Here is a 16,002-nt window from a genome sequence, read left to right on the forward strand (position 1 = left end):
AAGCTTTCAATTACACATTTAATGAAACTTTGCTAAGCTATGTCAGGCAAAATTTTCTCCAGGAAGTACCTGTGAACACTATCCATTATGATAAGTTCCAACCCTAACCAAAAATTAAACAATATTCTTATTTAGGATACTGTTCATTTGAAAAGTTACATTTTCCCCCACAGAAAGCATGCACCTTGAGGTCCCTATTTTAGTGTGCCCCAAATTGGTCATTCCACAAAGCAAGTGCTCTGACTGTTGTATTTATTTTAAGAAATGAAGAGGGTACATAGCATGACTCTTCAGAGTAAGAGTGCTTTCTCTGTTCTCATTGCTTCACAGGTGAGGAGAGAGAAATATAATGAAATGAACTCAAGCATGTACCCAAGAACTAAGTGAGTATTTTACAGAGACATATAGGAAAATATAAACTGTAGTATTCACAAATTTCAATATGACTGCAGAACTGTTCACTTTTCCTTAATAAGTGAGAAAGAAGGTATAGAAAATGGTTGTTAGCACATTAATATCTCAAAAGTAGAGCATTAGCAATATATGTGATAATTACGACTGTAAAAATAAGTTGAAACATGTGTCCACAGAAGAGGGTGGAATTATGCTGTAGAAAAGAAACAAGAAATCTTTTATGGGAGTCAATGCTGAGAAGGTATGATTATGTCAAAGTGAAAATTCCCCTAATTTCTTTAAAGCAAAAGAAGAACACAAAATAGGATGGTAGGTTTTACTTCTCACCAGATATCAACCAGTGTGTGAGTTGTCCAGTTCATCTGTATGCCAATACAAAGAAAAATAAATGCCTCCTGACAGCTACACTTTTCCTAGCTTTTGGAGATGCCTTGGGCAAGGTTCTGGCCTGATGGTCTATTTGCTTCTCCATGTTCATTGCTATTTTTCATGTTTTGTTTCCTCTCAGCTACACCTTGGTCATATTTTTCATAATCTGATTCATATGTTCCTTGTTTTACTTGTTTATTTGTTTTTCTGTTCCTGTTTGGTCTGTTTTGAATGCTTCTTGCTCTTTATTGGCTTTCAGAACACAGTCACTCATATCCTACAGCAAACCCCATGTGGCCAAAACTATGACTATGGTTCTGGTCCTCGATGTCATTTCTTCAGGGAGAAGGATGAGGTGTCTTTTGGTGGCATCAGGGGACGTCCAAATTCATCACACCCATCTGTCCCCAGTTCCAGGTGAAGGAAACTCTAGACTATGGCTTGGAATCTCTCCTTCCTTCATTAATACAGATGCATATCACCATCCAGTGTAAGAAGGGTTTGCTCAGTGCCATCTACTGATTCGTGGGATAACTTGGTTGTCAGACATAGCAAGTGTCTTGGTGGCTTTTCGGGCCACAAACCTTCCTGACACGTTCGGTGAAGCTAAATTCCTGAAATTCATCATGCTGTTGTTCAGCAAAGACTGGGTCAACTTTCTGCCTAACTTCCACAGCAACAAGGGGAAGAACAAGGATGCTTCTGGATTTCTTCTCTATCTTGGTTTCTAGTGCAAAGCCAGTGCATTTTTGCCTCCAAGTTCAACATCATCTTGGGTTTTTTGTTGTTGTTGTTTTTTGTTTTTTTCAAATTTTTATTATCAACCTGATGTACAGAGAGGTTACAGTTTCATACGTTAGGCATTGGATACATTACTTGTACTGTTTTTTACCTTGTCCCTCATGCCCCCCTCCCTCCTCCCCCATTCTCTTTCCCCCCATGATGTGTTCAGTTCACTTACACCAAACAGTTTTGCAAGTATTGCTTTTGTACTTGTTTCTCTTTTTTTACCCTGTGTCTTTCAATTTTGGTATTCCCTTTCAATTTCCTATTTCTTTTTTTTTTTTTTTTTGGCCAGTCCTGGGCCTTGGACTCAAGGCCTGAGCACTGTCCCTGGCTTCTTCCCACTCAAGGCTAGCACTCTGCCACTTGAGCCACAGCGCCGCTTCTGGCCGTTTTCTGTATATGTGGTGCTGGGGAATCGAACCTAGGGCCTCGTGTATCCGAGGCAGGCACTCTTGCCACTAGGCTATATCCCCAGCCCTCAATTTCCTATTTCTAATACCAGAATACACGGTTTCCAATATACTCAGATAAGATTACAGAGATAGTGTATATACAATCACAGGAAGGTGATACAAGAACATCATCAATAATAGAAGCTACAGATACACATGGGATGTTGAAAGTAGTTACAACTGTGATATAACAACCGTATCCATAACATGGAGTTCATTTCACTGAGAATCATCTTTTGTGTTCATAAGGGTATAGCTATTGGGCTCTTGTGACCCTCTGCTATGACTTGCCTAAATCTGTACTAATTATTCCCAATAAGGGAGACCATAGAGTACATGTTCCTTTGGGTCTGTTTCACTTCACTTAGTATAATTTTTTGCAAGTCCTTCGATTTCTTTACAAATGGGGCAATGTCATTCTTTCTGATAGAGGCATAAAATTCCATTGTGTATATGTACCACATTATCCGGATCCATTTGTCTACTGAGGGGCATCTGGGTTGGTTCCAGATTCTCGCTATGACAAATTGTGCTGCGATGAACATTGTTGTACGGGTGGCTTTACTGTGATTTTGTTTGTAGTCTTTTGGATAGATACCCAAAAGTGGGGCTGCTGGGTGATAGGGGAGTTCTATATTTAGCCTTCTGAGGAATCTCCATATTGCTTGCCAGAGTGGCTGAACCAATTTACGTTCCCACCAACAATGTAGTAAGGTTCCCTTTTGGCCACATCCCCTCCAACAATTGTTATTGTTATTTTTCTTGATATATGACATTCTTAATGGGGTGAGATGGAATCTCAACGTTGTTCTGATTTGCATTTATTTTAAGGACAGTGATGTACAGCACATTTTCATATGTCTCTTGGCCATTCTCATTTCCTTATCAGAGAAGTCTCCTTGTAAGTCTTTAGCCCACTTGATAAGGGGGCTATTGGTTCTTTGCGGTTTTGTTTTGGAGGAAGGTAATTTTTTTAGTTCTGCATATATTTTAGATATTAGGCTTTTGTCTGTTGCATGGCCGGTCAAGATCTTCTCCCAGTCTGTGGGCTTTCTGTTTATCTTGCGAGCTATGTCCTTTGCTGTGCAGAAGCTCTGCAATTTGATGCAGTCCCATTTGTCCAACCTTTCTTTGATTTGTATCCTTTCTGGGTCTTTGTTGAGGAAGTTCCGTCCTGTGCCAAGGAGCCCAAGTGTTTCTCCTACTCCTTCCTTTAGTGTTTTCAGGGTGTCTGCTATGATTTTGAGGTCTTTAATCCATTTGGAATTGATTTTGGTCAGGGTGGTATATAAGAATCTAGTTTTAGTTTGTTGCATGTGTTGAGCCAGTTTTGCCAGCATCATTTGTTTTTAAAGAGGCTATCTTTCTACCAAACTATTGTTTTAGCTCCTTTATCAAATATTAAGTAGGCATAGTTTTTTAGGTTCATTTCTGGGTCTTCAATTCTGTTCCATTGGTCTTCAGGCCTGTTCTAGTGCCAATACCAAGCTGTTTTTATTACTATAGCTTTATAATACAGCTTAAAGTTGGGTATTATAATTCTTCCAGCACTGTTCTTTCTGCTTAGGATTGGTTTTGCTATTCTAGGTCTTTTATTGTTCTATATGAATTTTGGATTGCTTCCTCTATTTCATTAAAAAATGGTGTTGGGATATTAATGGGTATTGCATTGAATTTGTAGATAGCCTTAGGCACTATTGCCATTTTGATTATATTAATCTTCCCAATCCAGGAGCATGGGAGGTTTTTCCATTTCCTTAGTTCTGGCTTAATTTCGTTTTACATGGTTTTAAAGTTCTCATCAAAGAGGTCTTTCAGTTCTTTGGTTAAGGTTATTCCTAGGTATTTTATGTTTTGGGGGGCTATTGCAAAAAGGAATTGTTTTCCTGATTTCTGCCTCGGTCTTCGGGTCATTAGCATAGAGAAAGGGCGTTGATTTTTGAGGATTTATTTTATATCCTGCAACTTTGCCAAAGTTTTGGATAAGCTCTAGTAGCTTGGGGGTAGAGTCTATGGGATTCTTTAGGTATAGGATCATGTCATCTGCGAAGAGAGAAAGTTTGACTTAATTTTTTCCTATTTGGATTCCCTTTATATTTTCTTCTTGCCTGATTGCTCTGGCTAGGAATTCTAGTACTATATTGAAGAGCAGGGGAGAGAGTGGGCATCCCTGCCTTGTTCCTGATTTTAAAGGGAATGGTTTTAGTTTTTCACCATTTAGAGTTATGTTTGCTGTTGGTTTGTCATAAACTGCCTTGATTATATTCAAGAATGTTCCCTGGAATCTCAGTTTTTCCAGGGCTTTAAGCATAAGTGGATGCTGGATTGTTTCGAATGCTTTTTCCGCATCCAGAGATAAAACCATGTGGTTCTTTACTTTGCTTCGGTTGATGTGGTGGATTACATTAATTGACTTGCGTATATTAAACCAACTTTGCATCCCTGGGATGAATCCAGTTTGATTGTGGTGTATGATTTTTTTGATGACCTGTTGAAGTCTATTGGCCAGAATTTTGTTGAGAATTTTTGCATCTGTGTTCATCAAGAAAATCGGTCTATAGTCTTCTTTCCATGAGGATTGATTGATGATCGTTTGTCCCTTTCATGATAGCTATCTAGTTAAAAGCTCTGTCCTCCCTTTTCTTGTTCTAATATTCTGGTCAACTATTTAGGGTTCATTTCTCTGTCTGTATTGGGATCTTGATTATTTTCCCTGTATAGTACATCTTGAGGATTTTCTGTAAAGCTGGTCTGGTGGAAATATATTGTTTCAGTTTTTCCTTACTGTGAAAGACTTTTATTTGACCTTCGGCTATGAATGAGAGTTTGGCTAGGTACAGAATTCTTGCTTGGTAGTTATTTTTATTTAGTGTTTGGTATACTTCATTCCAGGCTCTCCTTGCTTTCATGTTCTGTGCTGAGAAGTCTGGGGTAATTCTGATTGCTTTTCCTTTATATGTGATTGTTTTCTTCTCCCTAACAGCTTTAAGGATTCTTTCCTTGTACTCTACTGATCCTGTTTTGATCACAGTGTGTCAGTGGGATGTACTATTCTGGTCTGGTCGGTTTGGGGTTCTAAATGCTTCTTGTATCTGTATAGGCCTTTCCTTCTGGATAGTTGGGAAGTTCTCAGCTAATATTGTGTTAAATAGGTTGCCTATCCCATTAACTTCTTTCTCCAAGTTTTCCTCAATACCTACTTTTCTTAAATTGGGCTTCCTGATTGTGTCTTGAATCTCCTATAGCGATCTGTTTTGTTGATTGGACTGGATTTGTATTGATTTTTGATCTTTCTCCATAGAATATAAGGAATCTTCAGCTCCTGAGATTCGATCCTCTGCTTCAGTTAGTCGGAACTGTAGGCTAGCTACTTGATTTCAAATCTCTTTTCCTTCTGACTGGCCTTTCCTGTTGATTTCCATTCATTTCTTAGGTCCTGTATGGACTTTTTTACTTCATTAACATCACTACTTTGGTTTTGAGTATTGTCTCTCACGTCTTTAAGCTGGGTAGCTATCTTTTCATTTGACTCTTGAAGTTCATTGCCATGAAATTCTCCATTAATTTTTGCTTTGCCTCCTCACGCTCTAGAATATTTGACTGAAGAGATTCGAACTTTTCATTTATCATGTTCATCAGTAGGCTTTGTAGAGCATTTTGGCGGTTCTCTTCTATGTCTTTGATTGACTGCTCTGCTTCCTGCTTGTTTTGAGTGGGGGGTGAGACTTCATTGTTTGCCATCTTTCTTGTGTTCCTTCTGCCCATTTGGATTGGGAATGCCAGTCTACCAGCATCTGTAAGCACCATTTAAGACCCAAAGCAGACCTTACCAGGCACTGTTGTGTAAATCTTAGAAGTTCACAATTAAATACACATACCTTTTATACCTGTGTATAAAATTAGATTTGTTGTTTCTAACAATACAGTTTCAATATAACAACCAATCCTGAGCCCTGTATTCAGTAGTTACTTATTTACTGTTACAACCCAATGAGCAATTCTTGTTCTTATATTAAGTTCCTTTTGGACTGGCTTTCTCTATGAAACCCTTTGTTTCACTAGAATTAAGTGGGGATACCCTCTATCCAATAACCAGGTGTCAGTGGGATCTGGAGGACCTAGTAGTAAGTCAGGAGGGTAAGCTAGAGGTAATAAATAAACTAGAGTAAAATGTATGGAGGCGGGGTTATGATTTTGGTTTAGTTTCAGTGATGTGGAAATGTGAAGGAGAGTAGAATCAGTAGAAACAACAAGGTTAAAATGATAGACAGTGGAGAGTTAGCAGTAAAGAGTGGAGATGTTATTCATAGGAAGGTAATTTTTAAAGAAAGAGAATACATAGAGAGTAATAAAGAGAGAATACTGGAAGACAGATGCACATAACCAAGAAAAGTTATTTAAAAATATAAAATAAAAAGGAAAAACAGAAAAAGAAAGAAGAAAAAAATGATCAACTACAACAACAACAACAAAAGACAAAAAAAAAAAGATAGAACCAACAGGTGAAAAAGGGAAACATAAACAAACCAACGATGTTTCAGAAATGAAAATATAAGAAAAATAAATAAAAATGAAAGCTTAAAAATCCTTTGAGACAAGAAAAAAGAAGTCTTCCTTGTTTGGATGGGCTTTCTACAGTCTCTGGTTTTCTTGTGATGGTCTGCAGTCTATTCTGCCACTTGGCTCATTTGATGTGCCTTCAGTTTGCAGGGGTGGGTCTGTTCTGACCCTCCTCCCCTGTTGGTGCAATCCTGGGTCTCTGGTTCCCACAGCTTGCAGGAAATACTTTGGCATGCTCTGTCATTGGGGGCTTGAGCTGTCTCGGGAGCCATGGCTCTGCCTGTCTGCTGTGGGGCTGCTGCCTTTATCGCCTGGCTTTGAATAGGCTGCGGACTAGGCAGGGCAGGGCAACTCTGGCCTGGTTTACCAGGCTGAGATACTTGCCTGGGGGGGGGGGGTTCAACCCTCCTGGGGGGGACGGCATTCTGGGCAGAACTGGGTATGGAATTCAGCTCTGTTTCAGGCTGGGAATTGGGGATCTAAATGGGACTGATTATCTGTCTCGAGAAGTTTGTTCTCCCATTTGGCAGTTCCGTGCCGCCGATAGCTGCTCACCTCTTTTGCTTTTTAATTTAGGAATTCCGGTGAGCAGGGCAGGCACCTCTAGCAGGGCCGAAGCCCAGGACACGCCTCCCACCTGGGTAGAGGCGTTCTCCTGGGCGGCGCTGGCTCTCAGTAATTTGTCCCTCTTGCCCTTCTTAAAGATGGCCACTTTGTCCTCACTTTTCCCAGGCGGGCTTTAGCTCCAGTCTGGTCTGATGCTTTGCCAGTGTCAAAGATGGCACTTTGCTCTCGCGGTTGGGGGAGGGGCTGCTCTTTGGGCATGAGTGAAACTGTCTTTCGTTGGCGTACTCATGCTCTCTCTGAGATTTTTGCCCACCCGTGCTCAGCCTGGGATCTGTATGTATGCTGCCATCTGGAGAATTTCTCCCTGGTCTCTGTTGAGCTGCGCATGGTGCGCACCACAGTGCCAGTGCCAGTACTAGTGTCACATTGGGACTCCGCCCGGAGTTGGAATCTGTGTTTTCAGACCAGCTAAGCTGACTTTTCCTTCCTGGCCGGAATCCCTGTACTGTTAGAATTTATTTGATCTATCTATCAAGCGGTAAAAGTTTCTCTGTGGTGGGAAAACTGCGCTGTTGGAGGGAGCTCAGCTATGACACTGCTGCTCCTCCGCCATCTTCTCCCGATCCCTTACATCATCATCTTGTTAAGGCCAAAGATAAAGATAATTCTCAAGTACAGAAATTAAAGGGATAATGAAAAAACACAGATTTCCAACATCCTTTGCATAAATGAAATGCAAGGCCGAAGGATATTGAATCTTATCACACTACTGTAACAGTGCCTATCAGCAAGAATAAAAATAACAAATGCTGGAAAGAATGAAGGGAAAGGAAATACTTCCACACAATTCTTGGCAATGTCATTGCATGAAAACACCATAGAAATGTTTGTAGTTTCCTTAAGAAAATATAAATAGATTCAGTATGTGAACCAATGCCACTACCTTGTGAGACAAGCTCATTCCATGCATACATGTATGTGCATAAATTAACCCTCTGCAGAGATAACATATGCTGCCTAGAATTTAAAAGTTAAGTAATAAAATCCAGTATATGGTTAAGAGCATAGAAGTACAAAAGGCCAATGGACACCTCATTAGAGTGTTTTTCCCCTATTATTTTAAAGTACATATGTATCTTTGTTTAAACCATCATGTAAATGGGCTTCCACTACTACAACTTTATGCAGAGTGTGTTCATTGCCCTGGTAGCTCTGGTCTTCAGCACCACTGTGGCTCTGCATGCAATTTGGGCCTAATATCTTTTGACTAGTACAAAACCTACAGTTGGGTTTTGATATTATTGGTTGACATAGTGAAGAATTTCATCAACTCCCACATGTTCTCAGACTAGTGCATCATGAAAAATAATATTTTTATCTATGTAAGTGTGTTTAGTAAAATTTACCTACAACAAAGTGAGAGATTAGAATGGAATTGGTTTTAGAATTTGTCAAAAATCACTAATACACAAATTCCATGCATAGACCTATAGAAGATGCAATATCACATTCCAGTGAATAATTAAGCAGGTGCATTTGTAAAGGCCTGTGCACATGGATATTTTATGGAAACCTGCCTGAATATACAGCAATGTTCTGTGTCTATTATGGATAGTGAGTTTATAATTTGACCCACTGGGTGTGATGTCCGGACAACTTCATTGATCACCTACTGGCATATATTTTTTTCTAGCCTTTTCACCATTCACCTGACTTGGAATTCTCTGATGTAATCCAGTTGTATCACCTGTAATGGCTTTCATGCAAGTAGTTTCTGGACACAGATGTTAGACCAAATCTATCAAAGTAAACTTCATCCCTAGGGCCCCATTAACTGTATTCTTGGAGGAAACAATAGCACCTAGGATTAAGAAGGAGAAACTGCAAACATGTTTTCCAGCTTGCATTTTCCTCCTGAATGTAAGACCTCAGATGTAGAGCCCAAGGGAAGAGTTTTACACATTCTTCCTGGAAACTTACAAGAGGTTCCATTTGAAGGTAGCTACAATAAACATCTCTGTGAACAAAAGGACACATTCACTTAAGTGAAGATATATGAATATATATACCTCAACCAGAAGAACTCACTTCCAGGCCAGATTTCAGCTTGGCAGATACTTCGGGGATGTGCCTCTTGACTTTCACATTCCTTCTTCTCCAGTTTCCCCTCTTTGTCTGTTCGTTGGTAGGCAGTAGATGCTTGTCTACCATGAAGCAACGAGCACATATGGATGGAGATGCGATGCTTGCTGGGTTTTTCCCTCTCTACACTTCGGGAACAGATGGCATTAACAAGGATACTTCAGGGAATGAAGAGAATAGGCTGTAAGGAATTCATCCATTTTTTCCATTTACTGTTCTGTTCTCAGGATAGGCAATGAATGAAGGATCTCTGGGTGCAGAGATGAGTGTTTTCTGTCTGCTTGCCCCTAGCAACCACCTTTATTGCACCACAAACAGCTCAGTTTCATTTTTTTATCTTCTATCTACTGTTGAGTAAATTTCTACCTACTAATAGAAAGGAATCAGGTTTCCTTCCTTGTTAGCTTCCCTTTCCAAAGCTGAAGGCACTTCCCTTAACTCCAGTATCTTCTCTACCACAGCTGTCACTGCAGAGGATGAAATAATGTATCTAGAAACAACTTGATTCAGTGTCATGACTTCTGCACTAAAAGCCAGCAGATACATTTCCTCTTCCACTCACAAGTGGTCTGAGAAATTGTCTTTGGTAACAATTATAATTTTAGGATGATGAAAATCTTCTTATTGTTGACTTCTGCCTCATCAGGCTACTAACTACTCAGGAGGCTAATATCTGAAGATCACGGTTTGAAGGCAGCACATTTATGAAAATTCCTGAGACATTTATCTCATTTTAATCAGTCAGAGCTGGAAGTGGAGATGCAGCTCAAGTAGCACAGGGACAGGCTTCAGCAAAAAAATTCAAGGACATTGTCCAGGCTCTAATTCCATGCCATGGGACACTGTCTCTCTGCTTGTCTCGCTCCCTCACCCTCTCTCTGCTCTGCTCATTTACTGTAGACATATAGTTGCTCTTTGAAAATCAGCAATGTGTCTTTGTTACTTCAGTTCAGATATCTGCACATGCATGTCCTTGGCTTTTGCTCTGTTGCAGGGGGTCAGACTGATAAATGGCTATACAAAAATAAAAAATGTGAAAGAAAAATATTTATACAGAACTGTAAGTAGCTATTCCAGCTGATTTGATACATAATTAAGGAGAAAATGTTCATTGCTTCCACCCTGTGTACTTCATTACATGTGTGGGTATGACAGGTAGCCTGAGGCACAAATGGAAGCATAAATTGCAGGGATAAGAATTATTCACGACCCTGATTTAGAAGACACAGGTCATTATTTGATTTGCCAGTAATGGGTTTTCTTATCTTGTGTTCTTTTGTGTTTATCCCGGGAACTGCATCTTTTTAGATGCTCATGTAATTGTTGCCTTGCTTCTGTGGATGTGTTTATTTACATCAATTGATTTGTGTATAGTTAACTAGATTTAAATCCCTGGAATGAATCCCATTTGATCCTACTATGTGAGTTTTTGGATAGTTGTTGTATAAGTTTGGCTGGAATTTTGATGAGAAGTTGTCAATTGATGTTCATCTAAGAAATTGGTCTATAGATCTTTCTTTGATGAGTCCATATCAGGGTTTTGGATAAGTGTTTCTTTGGCTTCAAAGAGTGACTTTTATAGCCATCTTTTTCTTTTGATTTAATTGAAGAGCTTAAGAAATATTTCAGGGAATTCCTCTGAAAACCTTACAGAACTCAGTTTTAGAAACATCAGTTCCTGAGCTTTACTTGGGCAGAAGGCCTTTTATTGCCATTTCATTTTTCTTTTCTTGTTATGGGTCTATTTCATTGGCCTTAATCTCTTTTATTAGCTAAGGCGTAACAATATTGTCTGGCAATTTTACCATTTCTTACAGATTCTGCAATTTGTTATGATAAAAGTTGGCATATTATTCTTATCCAATGTTCTGAATTTTGATGGTCTTGATTTCTAATGTTTCTCTCTAGTTTTTTGACTTGCATGTGTTCTCTTCCTTTTGTGATAAGATTTGCTAAGCGTCTGGCAATTTTGTTAATTTGTTCAAAGAACCAATCTGTTTTGTTAATGATTTCTAAGGTAGTTTTCCTCTTTATTTTGTTTACTTCTGATTTAAATGTTATTGTTTAGATCCAGTGATTTGAGATTAGACTGGTTCCTGTTGCTCAAAAGAATTAGTACTTATCATAAAAATACTGTTTTTAGGTTTCTCCAATTTGTGTTTGTAGGTACTTACAGCTATACATTTTTTCTGTGAATAATTCCTTAATGTGTACCAAAGGCACGGTTTTTTTAATGTGTTCATTTTGTTAAGTTTCATAAATATTTGAATGTTCCTTATAATCTCTTTAATAACCATCTGGTCATTTCAGAATATATCATTCAGTAATCATGTGTTTGAGAATTTTCTGTAATAGCTTTTCCTGCTGAGCTCTAATTTTATTTCATTATGATCTATTAGGATGCAGGGAATTATGACAGTTTTTTTTAATTCACAGAGATGTGTTTTTCGACCAAAAGTATGATCCACTTTGGAGAATATTCTTTGAGCAGCTGAGAGGAATACACATTTGATGACTATCGGTTAAATATTTAATATTCAACCCAGTTAAGTACTCAGTATTAAACTGGTAAGTTTGGTTGGTCTGTGCAATTATGGAGCTCTGACATTTCTTTGCAGAGTTTTTGCCTTGATGATCTATCCAGCAACAACAGTGATGTGTTGATACCACCATCAATGAATGGTGTTAGATCTATTTTTAGATTAAGAAGTTTTAGATTAAGAACTGTTTGTTTGGTGAAATTGTGTGCTACTGTATTTGGTGCATAAATATTTAGGATTTTGTAAGGTCCTTCTTTGTTTATTCTCAATAATTTTAAATTGAAATCTATTTTTTCTAACATTAAGATTGCTACTCCACCCTATTTATAAGGGTTATTTGCTTGAAAGACTTTTTTCCGGACTTTCAATTTGAGAATGTTCTTTTCTATTGGGAATATGGGTCTCTTGTATACAGCAGATGGATGGATGTAGTTTTTTTATTCAGTTACTCAATCTGGGTCATTTATTTGGAGAATTACGTCTATTCATATTGTGATTTGAAAAGTGTGTGATAACTCGACATAATTTCTACTTACTTTGTGGCTGTGCCTCATCTTTGCTAAGTATACTGATCTGGCTCTCTAATACATTGTATTCTTCCTGCCACTGTTGAATTCCGGTTTGTTTTCTATATGTAGGAAATATTTCGCTTGCTTTTCTATTGCTGGTTCAGTCAAGAAAATTAATTGAGGGGCTGGGGATATAGCCTAGTGGCAAGAGTGCCTGCCTCCGATACACGAGGCCCTAGGTTCAATTCCCCAGCACCACATATACAGAAAACAGCCAGAAGTGGCGCTGTGGCTCAAGTGGCAGAGTGCTAGCCTTGAGCGGGAAGAAGCCAGGGACAGTGCTCAGGCCCTGAGTCCAAGGCCCAGGACTGGCCAAAAAAAAAAAAAAAAAAGAAAAGAAAATTAATTGAAATTTTCTTCTTACACAGTTTTGTATTTTCCCCTCAGATATTAAGGAGTACTTTCCTGGGTACACTGTTTTTGATTGGTAGTTCTTTGACTGTAAACTGTGGTATACACCATTTTAGGCTTTCCTTGCTATAATTATCTCAGATCAGAAATTTGTAGTTATACTGACAGCTTTTCCTTCATAAATACTCAATTCTTCTTCCCTGATCATTTCCAAGATACTTTCATCAGTGTCTATAAATCTTGTGGGCCTTATAATGTGGCAGTAGCATGTTCTTTCCTGAGCTGGTCTGTTTGGACTTCTGTTGCTCCTTGTACCTGAATGTATCTACCCTTTTCCATGGTCAGGAATTCTCTGCTAGAATCTGTTAACTACGTTTCCTCTCACTTTCATTGCTTGCTCTTATCCTTCCTGAATTCCTACTGTTAAATTAGGACATTTGATTGATTCTAGAAATTCTTGCAAGCTTCTTTATTGGTTCTTGGGTTTGTTTTAGAAAACTCTCCTCTCCATATATTCTGTCTTCCATGTCATGTATGACGCTGTCAGCACTTGCTAATTTTTACAAACTTCTTTCCCTTTTAATTGATCATTTTTTATGGCTTGTATCATTTTACCGTAATCTTTTTTCGTTTTATATGGCCTTCTATTTTGTTTAATCTGTGTCTTCCCTAATATCTTCTACATAGAAATTATATTTCCATTTGATGCCTTTCCATCTTGTGATACTCATTTAGCATTCTCTCATGAATTTTTCTGATCACTTTAGTTAATTTCATCATGGTCAAGAATTGCTTTGTGGGCTGGGGGTATAGCCTAGTGGCAAGAGTGCCTGCCTCGGATACACGAGGCCCTAGGTTCGATTCCCCAGCACCACATATACAGAAAACGGCCAGAAGCGGCGCTGTGGCTCAAGTGGCAGAGTGCTAGCCTTGAGCGGAAAGAAGCCAGGGACAGTGCTCAGGCCCTGAGTCCAAGGCCCAGGACTGGCAAAAAAAAAAAAAGAATTGCTTTGTGAATATTTTCTTTCCTTTCAAAAATATATTCTTCACAGTGTCTTTAAGACATTTTTAGAACTATCTTCTCAGGCCTTCTGGTCTGCACTACAGCCTGGTTATTTTCTGTGAGAATTAAGCTTCCTTTAGTTTCCATTTTTCGGTATTTCTTGGGATTCTTGCCATAGATTTTGAGTCATTTGTATTTCTATGTTGCCTCTGATGTTTCCTTCTTTGAAAAATTTATGTTCAATATATTAATTTCTTTAGAAAGTGAACACACATACACATGCCACTGTGCACAAGACAAGACAAAGGAGAAAGAAAAATACTTTCATCCTCTTTACTCCTCTATGTTCTTTCCAGTCTTTCAATCTAAATGCAAGAAAGAGTGTTGTGATTAGTTAAATTTCCCATGGTGGCCTTGGAAGTTGAATTTTGTCCCCAATTTTTGAGGTTTTTCTCTCCATAATGAGTGCCTTCTGATGGGATGAATGACTTTGGTTTCATTACCTTAATAAGAATAAGCTTCACTCACTGATATTTAAGCTCTTGTTCTGGTTGATATTGCAAGAAGAGCTGTTCATTTTCTTGCATTTGTGAGCAGAGTTTTCTATAAAATCTTCATTAAATGATGTTTTGATTCTGAAAAAATATGCTCTTAAATTGAAGATTTGTTAGTTAACTGGACCTGAAATATAATCACATAAAATTAACTGGGAGACTTGAAATGCAAGACTTCTCACACAGGCGCTGATAGTTATCCAGGGTGAAGACAACAAACCATTTGGTGTTCTCATGTAAACTTACTCCATGTTTAGTGAAAAAAATTTAATGTGGTCCATGCATATAGTAGTGGAGATGAAGCAAATTCTCTTTGAAATTAATGAAATTTCCAAATATGAATCATGACAAATTTACTTTATATCCTTACCTAATCCTATATACAAGCACAAGGCAATACATGTTTACTCTTTCCCATTTGGGGTAATGCTTTAACATATTCATGGGCAGAGAAGAAAGCATTCAATCCACCAGAGTCATAAGCTTGAAATAATCATACTGAATTTCTACCTTTATTATGCAGGTTTTTCTTCAAGAACTACCAGTTTGTTTTGGCCTTGGTTTTTGCTGTTGAAGAGATCAATAAAAACCTTGATCTTTTAAATAACTTAACTCTGGGATTTAGTATCTATGATGTTCAATATGGAAGACATACAGCACTTAAAAATCCCTTCATTTTCCTCTTTGGGAAGTACAAGCTTCCAAACTACAACTGTATGAGAGACAACAATCCTATAGCAGTACTGACAGGAACTACAGGAAAAATATCTTTCGAGATTGGTACACTGCTGGACCTCTACAGGTTTCCACAGGTGAGAGTGGGTGGGGTGGGTGATATTAAGAATATCGAATTAGCTGCCATTTCGGGTGTTGGGAAAGAGTGATAGAAAGAGACTGTATTATGAACCTGTCAATCCTTGTCATATCGAAGAGCAAGTATTTGAAGACAATGGGATTTCTATAGTCACATGGGTTTGGAAATGGGATTGAAAATTTAGATCAGACAAATTGGTATGGGGGGATTAAGTCTTTTCATTAATTTTCTTTGAAAAATCAGGAAATGGAAAATGACTTAAAGTGTCAAGTTATGTTGAGCTGTGTGCTGGAGGTTCTCTCTTGTGACTTAGTGACTTAGGAAACATATTTCTAATAAACCAGTAAGAAAGAGGCTGTAATGTGTGGTTCAAGTATTAGCATGCTAGCTTTGAAGGAACATGCCAAGAAGTGCATGGGGGCCTGAGTCCCTGACCTGTAGTCACATATACCCCCCCACCTTCCACATACCCATGCTCATGTCTAAGATTCACTGAATAAAAGAAGTCAGGCTCAGACAGAGAAAGGAGGAATATGTTCTCTCATATGTAATATTAAGTATAAAATATGAACATGATATATTAAAATATGTACACATGATCAATCTTACTAAATGATGGTACAACTCAGGGTAGAATTTCATGGTGCAACCTATCTGAAAAACAGACAGTACAAACATGAACACCAGAAAACTGAAGTATATCATCTCTGGAGTGTTGTTAGGTGTCATGAGGATGTGGAAAGAGGCATGTGAAGAAGCACTAGATTGGTGGGCAAATACAACATGATATTCCATTTATATATGTGTAAATGCCATACTGAAGTCAGGGAATATGTGGGATGGATATAGATGACAAGAGTTGTTAGAAACTGTGAAAAAAA

At 38.4% G+C, this 16,002-nt stretch overlaps 1 pseudogene; it reads left to right on the forward strand.

Moving 5' to 3' along the window:
- LOC125341327 overlaps window positions 1–16,002 on the forward strand; it is a 29,718-nt pseudogene that overhangs the window by 6,378 nt on the left and 7,338 nt on the right.

This window comes from Perognathus longimembris, chromosome 24 (genome assembly GCF_023159225.1).
Source record: "Perognathus longimembris pacificus isolate PPM17 chromosome 24, ASM2315922v1, whole genome shotgun sequence".
Lineage (NCBI taxonomy): Eukaryota > Metazoa > Chordata > Mammalia > Rodentia > Heteromyidae > Perognathus > Perognathus longimembris.